Source organism: Podarcis melisellensis (assembly GCF_964234715.1).
Source record: "Podarcis melisellensis genome assembly, chromosome: 10".
Classification (NCBI taxonomy): domain Eukaryota; kingdom Metazoa; phylum Chordata; class Lepidosauria; order Squamata; family Lacertidae; genus Podarcis; species Podarcis melisellensis.
In genome coordinates this window covers 67,945,504-67,966,126 of record NC_138542.1, presented here as the reverse complement: position 1 = coordinate 67,966,126, position 20,623 = coordinate 67,945,504, and the positions used below count along the sequence as shown (strand labels likewise).

The following is a 20,623-nucleotide window of genomic DNA, read 5'->3' as shown; positions in this document are numbered from 1 at the left end:
GAAGAGGCTTCATGGAAAGTTTGCATTCCTCAGAGAAGACTCAAAGAGCTTATCTGTGCGGCCCACAAAAAGCCACCACAAAATGGCTGCAAAACGTTTGGTCAACAAGTATACCATGGATATTGACAGGCTGGAAGCTGTGCAAAGGAGGGCGACCCAAATGATCAAGGTTCCGGAAACCAAGACTTATAGAGGAACGGTTGAGAGAGCTGAAGATGTTCAGCCTGGAGAAGAGGAGAACTCTCAGTCTTAAAATGAAAACCCCACACTGATAAAATATGGGCAAGGGATAGGATAGCCATCTTCAAACATCTCAAGGGCTTTCAGATGGAAGATGGAGCAAGCTTGCTTTCTCCTGCTCTGGAGGGGAGGATCTGAACCAACGGATTCAAATTGACAAGAAAGGAGATGCCTGAGAAAATATTAAGAACTTTCTGACAGTAAGAGCTGTTTGACGGTGGAACGGTCTCCCTCAGAGATGGTGGCCTCTCCTTCATGGGAGCTTTTGAAGCAGAGTTTGGATGGCCATCTGTCAGGGATTCTTTAGGTGTGATTCCAGCATTGCAGAGGGCTGGACTAGTTTTACCTCAGGATCCCTTCTGGATGTGCAGTTGTATGATTCTAAGACAACCTGAGTTAACGTGGAATTAGAATTAGCTGTGTAATAAACAAAATCTGCCCTCATTCCCTTATGGGGGACACAAGAGCCCTTATAGAGTCCTTTGTAGGTTCTCCATTGGTCGGAGAAAATAACAGAGGCCAACCAGAGAATACTGAGAAGCTAAGCAGCTCACAAGCCTGATCTTTATTGAACTGTTGCAACAGGGTGCTCCCCTCACACGCAGGAGAAGGAGGATGAACCCAGAACAAAAGTGTGTCTGCCCTTATATAGACATTTTAAATTGCCCGCCCTGGAGTCCAAGATCACCTCTAGAAACATCATACATTAATCACAGAAAGGGGTGTAGCCCAAGACCACCCCCCACAAACATCACACCTACATCACATAATGGGCGGTCTACAACAGAAATTTGAATGTTGTTCTTTTTCCTGTCTGCCAGGTTATATGATAATGCCTTATCTGATTGCCTTTCCTGGTAGTCTGGCCATTCCTTTGAGATGGTGATTTCCCAATTCCTGAGACAATGGGAAGGTTCCCTCACCCCCCTCCCTCCTTGCAGAGAAAACATTTGGTCAGTTTGGGAGTCAAAATGGTTTCAGGGGGGTCTTCCTGTGCTGCTCCAGACATGTGGTCCACATATCTATGTATGCGCCTGGCCAGCACATTTATGAACACACACACACACATATGTGTGTGTGTGTGTGTGTATGACCTTAAATTTTTTATTTCAGCTGTTTTGTCCCTCCCTCTTTTTTGTTACCTTTTTCACACGCACAGCAGTTAAATATCTTTCCTCCTTTCCCTTGTTCTGTTTTCTTCTTTCCTGGATCGTCTTCTAAGTTTCCACCTGCCCTTCTCACTTTAAAGGCCTTCCTGTGTTGAAGTCTTTCCCATTGCGAATCTTCTAGCTTAAGTTGCACTTTTCCCTTCAACAAAATGGCATCCCTCACTGCCTTTTTAAAAATAAAATCCAAATGGTTAGAATGCTCTGATTTAAATACGGACTGTCATAATGTGTGTATTATCTGGTATTGATTTTATAATGTTTGTTTGTTTGTTTTGGTCACCATGTCTTAGAAGAAGCTAAACTGGACTCCGTGCTGAGCAGAGACGGAGACGAGGAAACCTTTTGCTGGTAGTGACAATTTTTGTCTTTCAGAAGCCCAGAGACTTTGCAACTCCTCTGCCTTTTCCCCAGCAGAGAGACATCGCAGCTTGCCTCCTACTCCTCTCCGCTTTAATCACTGCTATTTTAAGATGAGATATTAGACTCGCAACACACGCATACACACGCAGGTATAAACATATTTGTTTTGCGGTGATGAATAACCTAGGTGCGCCCACAGATAGCAAGGAAGGAAGCATTGCCTGCAGCCATAGCTGTCAAGCGTCCCTTATTTGGAGGGACAGTCCCTTATTCCAGTGCCATGTCCCGCTGCTGTTCCTTATTGATTGATGTCCCTTAAAATCCCGGGTTTCAAAGGAAGCAGCTCCTCTCCATCCCTCCCTGCCAGCCAGGGAGGAGGGAGGCTCCAACTGGGTTGCTTGGCTGCCCAGCCCGCCCCCCTCCGGCCTCCTCTCATGAGACTGGGCCCCGGGAACCCCTCACTGCCGGGACTTGTGGGAGCCTCGGGCCCTTCCGCCACCATCCTCCTCGCGGCCGCCGAACTGAGCGTCTCCCTGGGGCCTCCCCTCTGCCCATTGCCGCTGCTCCCACTAGGCCGTACTGCGACTGTGCCACCGAAGGACCCAAATGAGATGGGCAGCCTGGCATGGTCTATGAATTGCTGAGGAGCCTTGAGAGGAGAGCAAGGGCAACCATAGAGAAAGTAGTTCAGAGAGAGGAGGCGGAGGCGCGGGCAGGTGTTCCAAGGGCTACAAGGGAAGGACTGCAAGTGCTTCTCCCATAGATTTGTAGTGGTAGATTAGCATAGATGATCTGATCTGCGGGTTTACTTCGGGCGCTATTTGCCCCCCTTCCTCCCGCCCCACCTGATGGAATTGAGAGCTGCAGATGGAGCACGAGAGAAAAGATACAGAACTGCAGGAGCATCTTCGTAGCTTGGGCTTCATTTTGCGCAAAAAGTGGTTGCTGCTTGTAGTTATTTAATTGCAGTGTTTCGTCGGCTGGTGTCTTGAGCAGCAACCTCTGGAAACGAAGGGCTAAAAACCGGCGCTGCTCTCCAAAATTATCTGGTCCCTTTTAACTGGTTGACTAAAAGCCCTTATTTTGGCTGCTGGTCCCTTATTTTCAAATCTGTAAGTTGACAGCTATGCCTGCAGCAAATGCAGCTATGCCTGAATTGCAAATTGTTGGGTAATAAAACAAAGACAGGCCCCAGGGTTTGCAGCAGTGGGTCCTCAGGTGGATAGAAACCATGAAACAGACTTAGCAAGTCGTTCGTCATGCTCACACTTTGAGCATCACAACAGGTGGGCTTTTGCGAGTGATGAGCACACCCACAACACCTGAAACCAGCTCTTACCCTGGGACTGCAGAGCTGAAGGAATGGACACAGAATGATGCCTAGACTAGGGACCGGGGAGTTCAGGGTTCAAATCCCCATTCAAACACAAAACTCACCAGGTCATGTGAACCTCTAAAGCCCTTCTAGCAGAGGGTGTTTGCAGAAATAACCTATGCTGCAGGTCAGCCTGTGGGATGTACCACATTTGGGACTGTTAACTAGTTTTAAAGAAGGGCAACTTGACCTTTGTTATAAAGAAATAATTCATTTTCTTTTAGCAGCGGCACGCCTACCAGTGGCACAGAATCAGAAAGGGTTGGAACATCTGCATATCTCTCGTTGGAAACAGAATGTATGGTCTATTGCTGTGTCAGAACAATTAACAAAGAGATTACATGCATTGAATGAGGCAAATGATGTAGATGATTTTGTTGAGATATGGCATCCTTAAGGGGGGGGAAAACGCTTTGCTGATAACCCTGAAGAATGGCAGCTACCAAAATCACAGATTGGACTTAATTGGATGGATCCATCCTGGAAGAGAGCGAGTTGAGATTTTGTTTCTGCAACTCTTTGTGTGTGTGTGTGTGTGTGTGTGTGTGTGTGTGTGTGTGTGTGTGTGTGTAATGGTTATATATTGGAAATAAAAAAAAAACCTATTTTTAAAAAAGAAAAGAAATTCACCTGGTATCTTGGGCCCTGTTTCCTAGATCAACCTCACAGGGTTGTTGTGGGGATAAAACGGGGAGGATGCAAGAAGCCACACACACCACCTTGAACTCCTTGGAGTAAAGGCAGACTAACAATGGAATACACACCGTCTTTTTTGCTCTATAAGACGCACCTGACCATAAGACGCACCTAGTTTTTAGAGGGGGGAAACCAGAAAACAAATATTCTGAATCAAATGTTGTTGAAGAAAGCAATGCAAAGCTTCAGCGAAAGCAACACAAAGCCTCTTTAGGGCATCAAGAGGAATGCTCCCGCTGCCCTGAAGAGGCTTCAGGGATAGCTGCACAGCCTGCATTCGCTCCATAAGACGCACACACATTCCCCCTTACTTTTAGGAGGGGAAAAGTGCATCTTATACAGCGAAAAATACAGTAACTAACGGATGCTCAGTGGCATAGCCTGGGTTGCCGGTGCCTGGGACTGGGCAGCTGGGGTGGGGTTTTGCGTCAGGAGGGTGAACGGAGCCCACCTCCAACAGGCTCCTCGCCCGCTGCCTCCGTCCACCTGCCCACTAGACCAACTTGCCCACCACTGCAACTCGGGCTCCGTGCCTGTCGTGGGGGCGCCTGGTTGCACCTCCTCAAAAATGTGTGCCTCTGCAGACACACCTGGAGGGAATGGCGGTGGCGTCTCCTTCGATAAGTAAGTAGAATGCAACAGCTCGCTTGTGGTTTCATGGGTGTTCCAGGGAGGTAAACCAGCAACGGTATCCCAGAATGAGGCAGGATGCTATATTAGCTTTGGAGCCGCTTCAAAAAGTGACTGGGCACTTAAGTCACCCAGCGGGGAGCCGGTTATTATTTCCCCCTTATCAAGTCCTGGATAGATGGAAGCTGAAACAGCCCTGCGCTCAGCTGTTGCTGCATCACCTTAGGAATGAAAGGATAATCCCTGCCGGTTGCATGTAAACAGAGCTTTATTCGACTTCATTGTTGACAGCCTGCTGGAAAGAAAACCATCCACAGTTCCCCCCCCTCCCCTAAAATCCTTAGCTGTGACCTCGCACATCACAACTCGTCTTGCTCCCCACATCTTCTAGGCGCTGGGGAGGACCCTATTTTTGTTTTGAAATATCGTGGGGACATGGGTTTTCATTTCTGGTTTCTGCACACCAGGCATTCTTTTCCTTTGCTGCTCCCTGTTACGTGGTTGCCAAGATGTTCCTGCTACTCTGAACTGCCGAGGCAGAACATGCCAATCTCTCTTCCAGGCATCTGTGGCACACCCTCCGACATTTCACTGAGGAAAATAAGGGCACCCTATTTAATAATAATACAGTGGGCGCTCGGGTTGCAAACGTGATCCGTGCGGGATGCACGTTCGCAACCTGCAGTGTCCGCAAGCCGCAGCGGCGCATCTGTGCATGCACGGGTTGCGATTTGGCGTGTATGTGCAAAGCACGATTTACCTATTCTGAGCATGTGCAACCGCTGAAACCTGTCTCCTGTCTGGCAGGTTACCTGTTAACGCTTACTTGATTGGATACCCTGGGGGAGCCTGGCCTGTCTTTTGTAGTGACAAATACTTAGTTCCTGAGCCAGGTCACAGGCTCACCCTATTCATACACAGATATACCCTTAAGACAGGTTTTGTGACAGGTTTTCTGCTGCTGTCCTTAAATGCACCCTCTCCCCCTCCCTCCTTTCCACATTTACTCCTATGGGAGAATTACTTGGTGCATTCATGGGGCACGAATATGTAGATCAGGAGGACTTGTTTTCCACTGTTGTAACTGGACAGCCTGTGAGGTGGTCATATTTTGAAGAGCAAAAAAGAGGACACATTTGGCGCTGTGGTCTAAACCCCTGAGCCTCTTGGGCTTGCTGATCGGAAGGTTGGCGGTTCGAGTCCCCAGAGCTCCCGTTGCTCTGTCCCTGCTCCTGCCAACCTAGCAGTTTGAAAGCACGCCAATGCAAGTAAATAGGTACCACTGCAGCGGGAAGGTAAACGGCGTTTCTGTGCTCTCTGGTTTCCATCACAGTGTCCTGTTGCGCCAGAAGCGGTTTAGTCCTGCTGGCCACATGACCTGGAATGCTGTCTGTGGACAAACGCTGGCTCCCTCGGCCTGAAAGCGAGATGAGCGCTGCAACCCCATAGTCGCCTTTGACTGGACTTAACCGTCCAGTGTCCTTTACTTTTTATATATATAGTATAATAACAATTATACAGAGATTATGTACACAGCTTGCAAGCTTCAGCCCAGCAGGAGCTAGCTGCAAATGATAGCAAAACATTAAATATACACATTGCAATTATTTGCAAAACTGCTTTGAGAATTGGGGGCTGGTGGGGAAGAAAGTGCTGTGTTGGTGATGTCCCAGATGCTAGCCAATCACCATGGTCCTCAGCCAGCATTTCTCCAGGTCTAATCTGAAACGCTCCCAAAAGCTACATAGCAGGTTTTTTGTTTGTTTCTTTCTGAGTTTGTGCCTGGAAGAAGTTCCATTTGGAGTAGATCAGGTGAAACTAGCCTGAACAGACCTAGAGGGATGTTACACCTGTCTTAACACGGTTGTCAATGAAAGCCAAGGCACTATTTGCTTTTCTGTGCAATGGCACTGCAGTCATTCATATTATCTCGCTCTCGTTCTCTCTCTCTCACACACACATGCTCTCAACCGTTTTCAGTCTCTGAGTAACCTTTGGTCTTGTAAACACCATCAGAAGTGGCCATAACTCAGTTATTGCAGCATAACTGATAATGTAAACAAGCTCCAAAGTAGCTTGCATGACTCCACCAGGCAGGGCGTGTGATACACTGGTGTCCCCTTTCATGATCGGAAGTTCTTGCCAAAACATACAGATGAGTTCAGCTGTCAGAAAGGGATCAAATATCCCTACTAGGAGGGCGAGACAGAGAGCATAAAAGCAGCGCTTTATCCTCACCTCCTCCCTGAAATGCTATTTTTCTAGGTGCAATGAACTTCTTTTAATATAGAGGAGACACATCTGGTCGTGCAAGTATTTATTTTATTTTATTTTTCTTCTTTTTTTTTAGATTTTTATTGATACAGAAAGAAAAAAGAAAAAAAACCACAAATACCAAATTACACACAGGAATAACCATAGACACATAATTTTCTTAGCAAACAATAAAACATATATTGGTCTTAACACTAAAGACCCAACCTCCCGTCTATTCCATATTTTGATTTCATATTACTTATTGCCAATACACCCTTTTATCATAATTAAACTTTTTCTTAATATATCTAATTTCTTATATCTGCCTTGCAACTATTACTGAAGTTCCTCGAGTGCTGCAACAGAATTTAAACTACTATATTTATTTTTCAGATATTCTTTGAAAACCTCCCATTTTGAAACAAATTCCTGCTTTGATTTATTCTTTATTTTTTCTGATAGACCATCTAACTTGGCATATTCTGTCAGCTTTTGGATCCAATCTTTTATAGAGGGGATTTCATGACTCTTCCATTTTGCCGCGGTCAGAACTCTGCGGTCGTGCAAGTATTTATTAAGCGGCATAGCAGAGCTGCGAGTTTATTAACTCGGCAAAGACCACTTTCAGGCGTCATTCTCAGTGGGAACAAAACAGTGATGCAAACTGCCCAGGCTGACAGATTTTGGTTTCCCCGAACAACACCAGTGGAAGGCAGAGAAGTCCAAGAGAACAATCTTCTGGGAAGGGGACATCTCTGACTTTAAAGAAAAACTAAAGATGGGCTTAACGCTATACTCCACTGGAGGATTTCCTGTAGCTGAAACCTCCTTGTACACACCTCTCGCCTTCTCCTAGAAAAACAGCTTAAGGCAGGGTTTAAGGACATATGGGTCTCCAGTGGGTGTTGGGACTTCAACTCCCATGCCCATCAGCCATGCTGGTTGTGGATGATGGGAGTTGGAGTCCCATTAACAAAGGGAAGGCCAGAGGCTCCCTATATCTCACTGAGTTAAAGACACACAAGGGCAACTCCCATTTACTTAAATGAAGGACAGGAGATGTTCGCTGTGGACACTGGGCCCCTTGTTAACCAGCGGAAGGGGCTGCCATTTGGATTTCCCAGCACCTCAGGCCTCAAAATATCTTGGGCTAGGGCCGCCTTGTGTCGAATCCATGACTTTTGAGGGCCTCGAAGCACAATTTTCCAGATTTCCCTTTTTTTCCCTTCGGCTTCTGACTCAACACTTTTCCAGGTAATTTGTTTTCTTTCTTCTTTTTTTTGCACCGCCACTGAGGAAAGAGAAACGCAACTGAATAGGCTCGGAAGCCAGGGCTGAAATGGTTTTATAACAAGCCCTCTAATTTATTTATTTTATTTTTGGCTGCTGAGGTAGGAGGGGATGGCGGCGGCGGCGGCAGCAGCAGCAGCAACAACAACAATCCGTCCAAGGGCCTCCAAAACACTGCGAGCAAAAATATCCAAAACGAGATTCTGTTTTTTTCTTTTTCTTTTAAAGGGACGCATTGTTTTGTTTCCCTCTTTCCCTTCTTGGCTGAAACCTGAAATGCTTTGGCTTGAGAGGATAAGATAAAGCTGTGCAGATCAACCGGCGAAGCCCTGGCTATGAATCACTTGCTGCTGCTGCTTCCTTGCTCCATGCCAATCTTCCACCATCCTAGGGAAAACTCAGGGAGTGCCTGCAAATCACAGCGTTGTCTCTCCTCTATTGAAGTCCTTTTGGCAGCAGTAGCACCCCTGAAGCAGCTCAGAGTTTCATCTGCAGGCTGTCTTTTCTCTGGCTGGCATTTCTTCCGCCCTGCTCTAATCCTGCACAGATCTTGTGATCAGGTAATTCTCTCCTCTGCCCACTGGATATGACGCAGCAAAATTAGTACTGGGGGGGTATTTTTTGGGTTGAGAATGGGGGTGTGGGAAGCAGCTTCGGACTGGCTGCGCTTCTCCAAGGCTTAATTTGCTTTCGTGACCTTGCTTAAGGGTGTTTTAAAAGCCTCCCATTTAAAAGAACAGAGAGAGAAGATGAATAAGCAACTTTGCAGCTTCCCTTTCCCTTGTTGTCAAGGAAAAGCTGAACAGGCAGCTATCACAGAACGATAGGAAATTCTCCCTTACTGCAGGGCCTCAAGTTTCAAGAAGCAGTGGGTCTTTCCAAACGTATCAGCATGTTTACATTACATAACATGGTGAATTCAATAATAATAATATTATAATAAATTTTTATTTGTACCCCGGACAGAGCCGGGCTCAGGGAGGCTAACATCATAAAACTAACACAGTATACAAAGAACATAAGAACAGGCAATCAGTTAATTAAAATACATCTTAAAATTAGTTCAGAGCAAATTGAAATCTGGACAGATGGCAGTCCATGGGTAAAATTTGAGAGTGGTTAATATTCTCCAGGCCCAACTGTTACCACTGGTCTTACAAAGAACCCGTGGGCGGGCAAGGAGGCATCTTTAATGCCTATACAGTGGTACCTCTGGATGAGAACGGGATCTGTTCTGGAGCCCCGTTCGCATCCTGAAGCGAACGCAACCCGTGTCTGCGCGTGTCGCGATTCGCTGCTTCCACGCAGGCACGTGCTTCCGCGCGACGTCTGTGTGGTGTCTGCGCATGCGCGAGCGGCGAAACCCAGAAGTAACGCGCTCCGTTACTTCCAGGTCGCCGTGGAGCGCAACCCGAAAATATTCATCCCGAAGCATATTTAACCCGAGGTATGACTGTACAGAAAGAGAAGAATCAGACTGAACCCTGGCCAAAGGCCAGGTGGAACAGCTCCGTCTTGCAGGCCCTGCGGAAAGATGTCAAATCCCGCAGGGCCCTGGTGTCTTGTGAGAGAGCGTTCCACCAGGCTGGTGCCACGGCCAAAAAGGCCCTGGCTCTAGTCGAGGCCAGTCTAATCTCCCTGGGGCCTGGGATCTCCAGGGTGTTATTATCTACAGACCTTAAGGTCCTCCGTGGGGCACACCAGGAGAGGCAGTCCCGTAGGTACGAGGGTCCTAGGCTAGGAAAATGAAACTGTCAATATCATCATGGTGATAGAAAGATAGATATAGGACACGGTGGAATGGTATCCCATGGGAGGTGGTGGACTCTCCTTCCGTGGAGGTTTTGAAGCAGAGGTTGGGATGCTTGAGCTGAGATTCCTGCATTGTAGGGGGGTTGGACTAGATGACCAACCCTCGGGGTCCCTTTCAACTCCTAAATTCTGTGATTCTAGTTTAACCATCATGGTTGTTCCTCCACTACCTGGGGACAAGATGGAGCCTTGAAGAACTTTGCTAGGGGACACACAGATGTTCTGCTGAATTGTCAGCCATCTGCACTGTGATGGCCTGGGACTCAGGCTCAGAACCAGAGGGGACTCAGGCTGCACCGGATCCTTTGCCTCAGGCATCATCTGAACCAAGTCTGGGGCCTGATCCTGAAGTCCCAGTCTGCACAGGTTCCCCTGCAACAAACACCAGCTGGGCTGAGTCAGGGGCCTGAGCCTGCCCTGGCTCCAGATGCAGGGATTACCATGTTGCCTTCAGCTGGGCCATCACTTACAGCTGCTCCACTACCGGTTGGGTCAGGAGAGGCTGAGGCAGCCCCTGAGTCTAGTAACCCACCGACGTCTCCCGAACTGCAGAGACTCAGGTCTGAGAGAAGGAGAGACCTGAGTACTCGCAGGAGGAGTGCTCACCTTCGGGCGAAACAGGGAGGTGAGTCGCTGGGGGATCAGGACCGGACGCTACCCTGACAAAGATAAAAGGCTGTTGGACCCCGGCCCAGGTTGCGGGAGCAATGTTGCTGCATGCTAGATCCTGCACCTGTCCTTGCCTGGTTTCCTGCCTCGTGTCCTGCCTCGGCCCTGTCGGACTGACTCCCAGCAGAACCTTTGGATTCTGGACCAGTCCTGCACCATGTTTCACGGGTTACTCCTGGGCCCAGCACACGCATGCTCTAGGATTGCCCTTTGAGGACAAAACAGAACCACACACTAGGTGGTTCCATGAACATCTGCTAGGCCACCTAGCTGCAAACCCAACATCTCATGTTCTGTCAACCACAATGAAAACCACTGAAAGTTCCAACCGGATGAACAGAATACAGTTTCCCACCAAGTGCAGATACAGACTCTAGTAAAAAGCAAACTCTCTGTTTACTACCCGATTGCAGGAGAAATCGGTCTTCTTCATCTGGGCCCAGATCTCAGTAATGTTTAGGCTAGAACCTTCTCCAAATTGTTTGAAGTGACAAACCATTACACACTTATCTGGGAATTAGTCTCACTGAACTCCGTGGGACTTATTTCTGCAGAGGCATGCATATGATTTTGTGCTGCCAGTTTGGTACAAATTATTGAAAACAATTCTCCAGAAATGGGTGGGGTAAAATTATACTTTTTTTTTATAGGTGGTGCATACACCACAGCAGAAATCAAATGCATTCCCTGTCCCAGTTTAAGGGGAAGTGGATTGCAGGAGAAGCAACTACTTTTTAGTCCATACTGCATCAGGTAAAACCATACATATCTCTGGCTATCACACACTTCCCAAATCTAGCATGTTCCAGATGTTGTTCAACTTAATATCTGACCGTTTGCTATGCTGGCTGGGGCTGATGCAAATCCGAGTCCAAAACCCATGAGGGGCACTAGGTTGGGGAATGCTGATCCTAAGTGCTTTTGTGGAAAAGATTCAGGGATTAAATGCAACACCTACAGTCCAATCCTATATATGCCTACTCTGAAACAAGCGCAATTGAACTCAGTGAGGCTTGCTCCCAGGTGAATGGGTAAAGGACTGCAAACTTGGGGTCACTCTTTTGCTGTAAGGAGATTGGACAAAAATGGTTCTTCCCTCTTAACTGTCCAAAGTCCAGCACTGACCCGTATTGAAGAAGACCGAATATCTTATTAGCGGCAGGGATCTGACTGTCACACGATGTAGTTTTTCTACAGCCGTGCCTGCCAAAAATATGAAAAAGTCATGTAATGTGATAGTCTCATTTCTCCCACTAATAACATACTCAGTCTTCCTCAGTGCCAACTGCCAATACATCTGCCATAATGTATACACATTTTAAATGGAAAAATAACGACGTTATTTGCTGTCACAGGGGCGCAGAATGAGGAATCTTGCTGATAGGGTTCAGCATGGTTCTCTTCATGAGGTTTATTTGTGTGTATGTGTTTATGTGTTGTTATGTGACTCGGTGCAATTAGGGTTATGGGCTGAATCAACACAAAGTCGCCCGACCTAGTTCCACTTGGCCTCTTTGTTTGCTCAGCAGATATGGGGTCAAGTCAATGCAAGCAAAACGTTGGCTTGGTAGGGTTGAGAGCGGAATCTGAGATCTCTGCAATGAGCTTCCTTGCAGCTTTTGAGGCCTGCACAATGGCAGCCTCCTTGCATATGGCCCGGCAGCTGAAGATCTGGAGGGAGAGAAGGGGAGATTCTGACTCCAGCAAGCAGTTTAGGAACATGGACCACCTCTCCCCTTTCGACACATTATTTCAGCAGAGCAGAGTCAACTTCAGCACCACTGTAGGAACAGCAACAGCGCGACTGATCTCCCACACAGATCAGCCGACCCTCGCCCCATCCGCTTTCCGCAGCACAGAGATTTCGGCAAGCAAGATTTCCAAACGCTGTGTTTCCCAAGCTTTTGATACTTGGGGCATTTTTAAAAAAAATGGAGGAAAATTTGAGGCATGCCTACGCTCAGAAAGATGCGCGCAGATTTTCCTCAACCCTCTCTCTTCATCCTTGCGACTAGGGGAAAGTAGTCTTCTCCTTACTAATCAGTCAAGGCTCAGGGACGAGGCAGTGCTTTCTGGGCAGGTGAGATGCTTCTGAGATTTTCTCATGCCTTTCAGTTGCACTGGAAATCCAAGTGACACTCCCCATATACTGGCAAGAGGCTAGGGAGGGTATCAGTGTTGCACCAGGCCTAGCTTTTCCAGCGATCGTACTGCTGCGGGTGAAATATGACAAGCCAGCTTAGTTTTTCAAGTCACATTTTTGGACTCCTCTTGCATCTCACTGAAAGAGTTCCCCTGCACAGAATTTGGGAATGGGAATGTCTTAGTGGGTGCGAGAGAATGTGCTGGGTGCTTGGAAAAAATAGGGTTCAGAAATAACAATACGTTAAGTGGAAGGGGTCAATATGTTAAGTGGAATGGGTGGCGCTGTGGGTTAAACTACAGAGCCTAGGACTTGCTGATCAGAAAGTCGGCAGTTCGAATCCCCGCGACGGGGTGAGCTTCCGTTGCTCGGTCCCTGCTCCTGCCAACCTAGCAGTTCGAAAGCGTGCAAAGTGCAAGTAGATAAATAGGTACCACTCTGGCGGGAAGGTAAACGGCGTTTCCGTGCGCTGCTCTGGTTCTCCAGATGCAGCTTAGTCATGCTGGCCACATGACCGGAAGCTGTACGCCGGCCAATAAAGCGAGATGCGTCACTGAACCTTCCAGCTTGCTGATCAGTGCAAAAGTCTAATTAGCTAAATAACCTCACTGTGGAAACTTAAAACACATTGTGGAGATGGAGAAATTTGGATAAACAAGAGAGGTATTAACCTAGTACTGAAACAGGTTGTTCTTGCTGTGATCAACAGAAACAGTCTTACAGTATGAGACAACTCCTAGAATCCAATAAACAAACAGCATCTCTGGAATTTAGGATTACATCATATGGGACCATAGTAAACACTTATCATCAAATAAATATTTTTGCATAATACAATGCAGTATTGTAATCCTTAACAGTTTGTAATTTTAATATAGTTTCCCCAAGTCTCAATAATGTGGCACTTCACTGTTGTCCATACTCTTACAAAACCCTTTTTTTTGTTTTGTTACATTTCCAAATGTGATTGCTAATATTTCTCAAAGGCATGGGAGTTAAATAATATAGGTCTGCTTCAAAATATTTCACTGGGATAACATATTTTACATAGTTTAACAGAAATATTAATGGGCCCACATTTTCTAGGGACCTGGATAATGAAGTTCTGATTATTTGTTTATATTGAAAAAAACAGGTATTTCCTCAAGCTTATGACAAGAAGATGTTTGGTGATTTAAAAGCATTTCCAAACCTCTTACTGTATATAGTATATACTATGTGCAATATAAAACCAATGCCCATTAAAACAACAATCTAAAATAATAAAGCAATGGTACAAAAACTGATAAAAGTGAACAAAACAAAACCAGAAGGTTCAAACACATAAAATACATCATTTTGATCTTAAGCGTCAGGGAAAGCCTAGGCAAAAGAAGAAGTCTTTACTAGACACCTGAAGCAAGTAATAGTTGCAGCTTCATTTATGGCAAAGGGAAGGGCAATCCACAGTACAGAGGCAACAGCAGAAAACGAATGTTTTGGGGTCACTACCCTATGATATTCTGTGGGGTGCGGTGCCACAAGCAGAATTTTCCTGTTGTTGTTGTTTAGTCGTGTCCGACTCTTCGTGACCCCATGGACCAGAGAACGCCAGGCACCTCTGTCCTCCACTGCCTCCCGCAGTTTGGTCAAAGTCATGCTGGTAACCTCGAAAACACTATCCAACCATCTCGTCCTCTGTCGCCCCCTTCTCCTTGTGCCCTCCATCTTTCCCAACATCAGGGTCTTTTCCAGGGAGTCTTCTCTTCTCATGAGGTGGCCAAAGTACTGGAGCCTCAGCTTCACGATCTGTCCTTCCAGTGAGCATTCAGGGCTGATTTCCTTCAGAATGGAGAGGTTTGATCTTCTTGCAGTCCATGGGACTCTCAAGAGTCTCCTCCAGCACCATAGTTCAAAAACATCAATTCTTCGGCGATGAGCCTTCTTTAAGGTCCAGCTCTCACTTCCGTACATCACTACTGGGAAAACCATAGCTTTAACTATACGAACCTTTGTTGGCAAGGTGATGTCTCTACTTCTCAAGATGCTGTCTAGGCCTGTCATTGCCCTTCTCCCAAGAAGCAGGCATCTTTTAATTTCGTGGCTGCTGTCACCATCTGCAGTGATCATGGAGCCCAAGAAAGTAAAATCTCTCACTGCCTCCATTTCTTCCTCTTCTATTTGCCAGGAGGTGATGGGACCAGTGGCCATGATCTTCGTTTTTTTTATGTTGAGAATTTCCCTAGGTGTTCTAAATGATCTTACAGGCAGCATCTAATTGACGTCTCATATAATTAGTCCCCATGCTACCACGCTGAAGTAGATCATGATTCCCGTTTTACATCAAAACAAGGCTGAGACTGGGAGACAGGTTCAAATCCATGAAACAAACCCATGGCTGTGTTGGGACTGAAAGGCAGTTTCTCCATGTCTATATGGCTTGAAACCGAAATGATCGGCCTCATCACTTGCTGACGCATCAACCAGTGAACATTAATGTGTGAGCAGACAAGGATGAAAATACCGTATTTTTTTTGCACCATAACACTCACTTTTTTCCTCCTAGAAAGTAAGGGGAAATGTCTGTGCGTGTTATGGAGGGAATGCCTATGGGTGGCATGCCTACGGATTTTCCTCCTCTAAAAACTACGTGCGTGTTATGGTCGGGTGCGTGTTATAGAGCGAAAAATACAGTAATTTATGCTTGATGTGGGCTTCCTGTAGACATCTGGTTGGCTCTGTAAGGGGATGCTGGACTAGATGGGCCTTTTAACCCAATCACACAGGGGATATCAATGTTCAATCCATGGTTTTAATTATGGGCTTGCAAAGACAAACAAGTCATCAGTTGATGCTGAGAGCATATATCTGAAGTCCCTAAACCGGAGACAGCCAACACAATGCCTCCGGATTATGCTCCTAAACCATGGGAATAAACCAGGATCAAGTTTTGGTTCAGGTCTATAAACCACGCACTGGATGGCCCCGAGAAGAGAGGGCACACATTTCTTGACTTTATGAGCCTGCATTAAAACAAAACTATCGACTGCGAGATGCGTTCAACAGAAGCGATGTTTTGCGGAGCACATCTTCCAGGTCCCGTCTGCTTCAGGCTGTAACTTCTCTCCCCCTTTATTTCGACACAAACAAGTTTTCCTCCTTCCTCGTTTCTGCTTCTGTCAGCACTGCAAAGGCCCGAGACAGCTGCGGAAGAGCAAAGCTGCGTTTTCTTTATGCCAGAAGGACCTTTTCCCCGAGTTGCTCAGAGGGGCTGTGCGGAGACCCTGTGCTATCCCTGTGGCAAAGCGAGTGATGCCGATACCTAGCAAGCAAAACGCAGACAGGTTTTTTTTTTTTGGGGGGGGGGAAACAACCAACCCATTTACTCCTATTTCCCATCAGTTATTATTATTATCATCATCATTATTGCATTACTCCACAGGATAATAATGCATTCTCCCCCATCAATTCCTTTTTACTTGTTAACTTTTGGGGAAGCTATTCCTGCTGCTTGAAGAGACCCCCTAGCACCCCACTCTCCAGGGGAGCCCCCCCTTTTTGCAAATGTGCTTGCTCATTACTGTACACCTCTTGCTTTTTGGGAAAGGCATCTGCCTTGGATTCCTCTTGGTGCTTCTCCTGTTTCTGATCTCGGTGTGGTTTCCCCCCCTGTTGTTGTTGTTGTTCTTCCTTGTTTCCCTCCAGACAAAACTTGGTGATGCTGGTGGTCTGTTGCAAACAGCCCGGCGCGTTGCGTCGGCGGGGGTTAGGCGAGATGATGCTGTGGTTTGGGGCATCTGGGTTGGTGTTTTGGCTTTTTCCCTTTTCTTTTTTTTTTTTGGCTCGCTGCTGCCGCCGCCGCTGCTGCAGAGTCACGTGGGAGTCCCCGAAGTTTCCATAGCGAGGCCTCTCGGCGTCACATGATGGCCACGATATAATGAAACAACATTGTAGCGAGGGAAGCAGTGCCCGAGCGCCGGGCGGCGGCGAGAGAGAGAGAGAGGCGCGCGGGGCGCCGCCGGCGCGCACGGGGAGGCGGAGAAAGTTCTCGGGCGCGCCGGCAGCAGCAGCAGCAGCAGCAGCCCTGGGAACCCGGTGCGGCGTCGCTACGGGTTAGGGCAGCAGCAGAGCCGGCCGCCCCCAGCCCGGAGCGAGAGGAACTTTGCGCGCCAGCCTGCGTGGGAATTGCACCTGCTCCGGGCCGGAGAGCGCGCGCCTGGCCATCATAGGATTGGAAGGGATCCCGAGGATCATCTATTCCAGCCCCCTGCAATGCTGGGGAAAAAGGGGTCCGCGTGGGTTTGGAAATTTTTCCTTGGGGGGGGGATTATTTCCTTCTCTTCCCCCCTTCCTTCCTTTTTTCATCTTGTTTGGGAAGAAGAGAGACCGGCGCCTGGATCGCGAAGGTGAGTTTATTTATAAGGAGGATTTGTTGGGGGGCAAGGATTGAGGAAATGGCAAAGATGCGCATCCCCGGGCAAGGAAGGATGGCGCTCGGCGTTGGGTCGGTTTCCGAGACGCTGCGTTTTCGTTTCGCCACCTCTTCTTGGCACTGCCCGGTTCCCCCCCCGGGCTCTGCTAGGAAGGCAGAGCGATGGCCGGGCTCTTCTTTAAAGAAATTCTTTCCTTTTTTTGTTTTGTTAAAGAGGCGATCGCTCCATGGTGGCGGCGGCGCTGCCTCCGCTCGGGGCTCCGGGCGCACCGGGCTCGGCGGGCGCCCCTCCTGCGGGCGGCGTGGCGTTCGTGCGCCTCGCCCCCCCCCCCCGCGATGTCCGCATTCCAGCTAATGTTGCGCAGATAAAATTCAAACTTGAGGTAAACAGAGGAGGAGGAGGGGCGGGAGGGAGGTTGTTTCCATCCTTAGATCCCACCTCCTCCTCCTCCTCCCAGGCGGAAACACCTCCCGGTTCAAGAGATGAGAACAGTCCCCAGATCTCCTGCAACCCCATCCTTCCCTAGATTCCTTCACTTCTTAGGTGGGCAGGGGCTCCTAGCTGATGCCCGGAACTCTCCACCAGGAGTGAAAGAGCAGGTGCCTTTGCAACGCCAGGCACCCTCTCCCCAAGTTTAATAACCCAAGACACCGCCAATGTTGGGCTTGTTTTTTGTTTACCATTTGGCAAACGCCATGCTCCTTTCCCGGTTAGCCGCAAAACATCTTTCCTCCAAGGAAAGGGGTATCGCAACCTCTCTAACCTCCCCATATTAAAACACCCAGGTGTTTTAATAAGCCAGAGCAGTGTTTTTGTACAGGGGCATGGAGTAGTTGTCTTGCCCTCCGTTATCTTGCTTGCGCTCCTGACAACAACCTTGCAAGGTAGGCCAGTGTCACTGTGCTTGCGCTGCAGTTCGGTGCGGAGGCGGTAAGAAGCGAGGGGGTTGTCCCTGAGGTCTACGGGTGAGTTTCTGGTAGAGGAGGAGGAAATGCTCCCTCCTTGCTTCATGGCACAATCCAGGGGCGAAAATCGGCTTTATTTCACCCAGGTCAAAGACTCCAGTTTGGGGGGCACACCCCCCATGTACATCTGCGTACACACACAGGCTGGGAGCCTCAATGGCGCCCCTCTGGAAGCTTCACCTGGGGCAAAAATCCAGCTAGACACCCCCCCCCCAGCCCCATAGCTATGGCCCTGGCAGAATCCCTATCACTACCTCCTCACCTGTTTTCCTTGGGCTCTTCCTTACCTAAAAAAAGCTCTGTGTGTATGTGCAGACAGAGAGAGAAAGGGCAGAAAAGGAAATACTCAATGACCCTCTTCCCCACCCTTGCCCAGGAAATCCAAGGCTTAAGGTCGGCTTCTCATTTTGCTCTTACAATACCGCAGCCTTGCTGAGAGCAAGAGGAGCGGTGCAGTGGGGAGTTTTGTAGAAGTGGAGCTTACATCTACAAAGAGATGGTTGATGAACGTAGGAGCCAGTGGAGGAACGCTGGGCTGGTGGGTTGTGTGGTTGTTTTTGCCAAACTTCTGGGCAAAGGAGAGAACCTCAGGGGCGTTCGGTGGGTGCTGCTCTGTAGACCTTTGCTGAAAGACCCTCCCTTTCCCAGGCACCTGCAAGAAAAGGCACAGGAGCCTTGCTCTCTCTTTGGCCTCTGGTCCCCTTAAGGTTTCTGCAGTTTCAGGCATATCGCTCATGACATGCAAAATGCTGTAATAACAGGGTGGAGGTTTGTGGGGGGTTGTGGAAGCGACAGCTGGGCGTGCGTGAGGTTAGACGGTGTTGACAGCTGGCTGCGTATGTGGCTCAGCGGTGTTGGTGTTGGTGGAAAGAGGAGAGCGAATGGTAGTAGTGAAGGGGCCGGCACACAGGTAGTGTGCGACCAACGGTGGTGGTTTTTGTGATGTGCTTCCTGCGGGGGGGCTGGGGGTGGGAAGCAGACGGATGCTTTTTGCCCAGTGGGATGCTTGAGGCTGTGTTGACATGACTTAAGAGAAAACTTCCCCTCTGCCCAAACCGCTTGGAGGGAGGTGCAGGCGATGGATTGGTTAACTGTGGGTGGAGATGTTTCGGGAAGTGCTTGTTGTGTTGAATAACAGGCTAGATGTTAAAAGAGTGTTGCATGCCTGCCTGGTGTCTGTGGTTGTTCCTCCGCCGCCTCCCCAGGCCTCCTTGCCTTCCAGGGTAATACTTAGCAACTTCGCTGTACGTTTTGCATCCAGAGAGAGCTGCCTGTGCAAACATTTCACTAATTAATTGATGCAAGTTTCCCCTCTGTGAATGTTCTCTGGTGGCAGGGAACAGCTTGCCTCCAGTGGCATGCAGAGAGAGAGAGAGAGAGAGAGAGAGAGAGAGAGAGAGGGTTAGTGAGGAAGCCTGAAGCTGGAACATTTAAATAAACAGTCTTAAAGGCATACATAGGTCTATTTTCTCATTCTCTCTCTCTCTCTCTCTCTCTCTCTCTCTCTCTCTCTCTCTCTCTCTCTCTCTCTCTCTCTGTCTTTCACACACACACACACACACACACACACACACACACTTGCCTCCTAGAAGCTCAGCTCAGTTTGGGTAACAACATGTCATTTAAAACTGTGGCAACGAAACTGGAGAAGTTGAATTATGAGGAAGTGATTAGGCTTTTCCGGCATTTTTCTTCGGTAAAAGGAATATAACCTAGATTCCTCTCTTCCCCCCGTGGTGAGACGTCTTCTTTTATTTAATAAAACCCTTTCTAAGATATTTGTAGTACAGTACTGGGTCCCACCACAACCTTCCCTTTCCCCCCCTCCCCGCAAAAAAACACCCTTTAAAGCTGGGATGAAGATAGGGTTTTGCAGATTGGCCGGTTAGAAGAGAAGGCAGGCTTTAAGGCTGTGGTTGTGCTGTCTGACCGATGTGTGTGCGTGTGAAGCATTTGAGAAGGCAAAAAGTAGGAAATATGCCATTTCCCTGTGCGCATGGAGCGGGGCATTGGATGTTCACAGGGTTGCCTTGGGGTAATCTCAGGATAAAGGAGCAGGAGTCCCACACGAGTATGTATCACCCACGTTAAATCAGCTTACAACTACCGTGGTTTCTTGAGCTTCACAGATGAGTTAAGGGGTCTTTATTTGCTATGGCAATAACAGTGTTGGTATCTTCAGATTAAAGACCATATATGTACACACACACACACACACACACACACACACACACAAGGAGTTGATTCTTCTAGGTAACACAGCTTAATTGAGAGTATGAAACCTCCCCCCACAAACGAGCCTGGGGGAAATTTGGGGCCATTTCTTTTCCGACTGGCTTAGGCTAAATGTAAAAGGGCCTTTGGTCTGATTGTGTGTGTGTGTGTGTGTGTGTTGTTGTTGTTGTTGTTGTTGTTGTTGTTGGGAAGCTTCCTCACACTGCTGTACATGTTCCACGGCAAATTGGCCTGTGTGTGTGTTTTTTGCTTAGCACTACCGACCCACGGCTAGGATGGTTTGTGGCAAAGTACAAGATGTTCAGTCCTGTGCATGGGAGAGAGCTTGCGAAGAACCAGCTCACTGCAGGCTGGGAACCAATGCATTCAGA

General features: G+C 48.0%; 1 protein-coding gene across 11 annotated transcripts in view; it reads left to right on the top strand.

Annotated features, from left to right (window-relative positions):
• LOC309378777 (endonuclease domain-containing 1 protein-like) overlaps positions 1–20,623 on the top strand; it is a 402,039-nt gene that overhangs the window by 243,398 nt on the left and 138,018 nt on the right. For 7 of the 11 annotated variants that reach the window (XM_081927431.1, XM_081927427.1, XM_081927425.1 and 4 more), the window contains exon 1: positions 15,318–17,025. The exons of 1 other annotated variant lie outside the window; for it this stretch is intronic. The gene's annotated coding sequence lies outside the window, so the exon portion shown is untranslated. Of the gene's footprint in view, positions 1–8,553; positions 8,577–15,317; positions 17,026–18,556; positions 18,928–20,623 lie in introns of those variants that run through there. 3 more of the 11 variants (XM_081927429.1, XR_014172159.1, XM_081927434.1) reach the window with 3 other exon arrangements.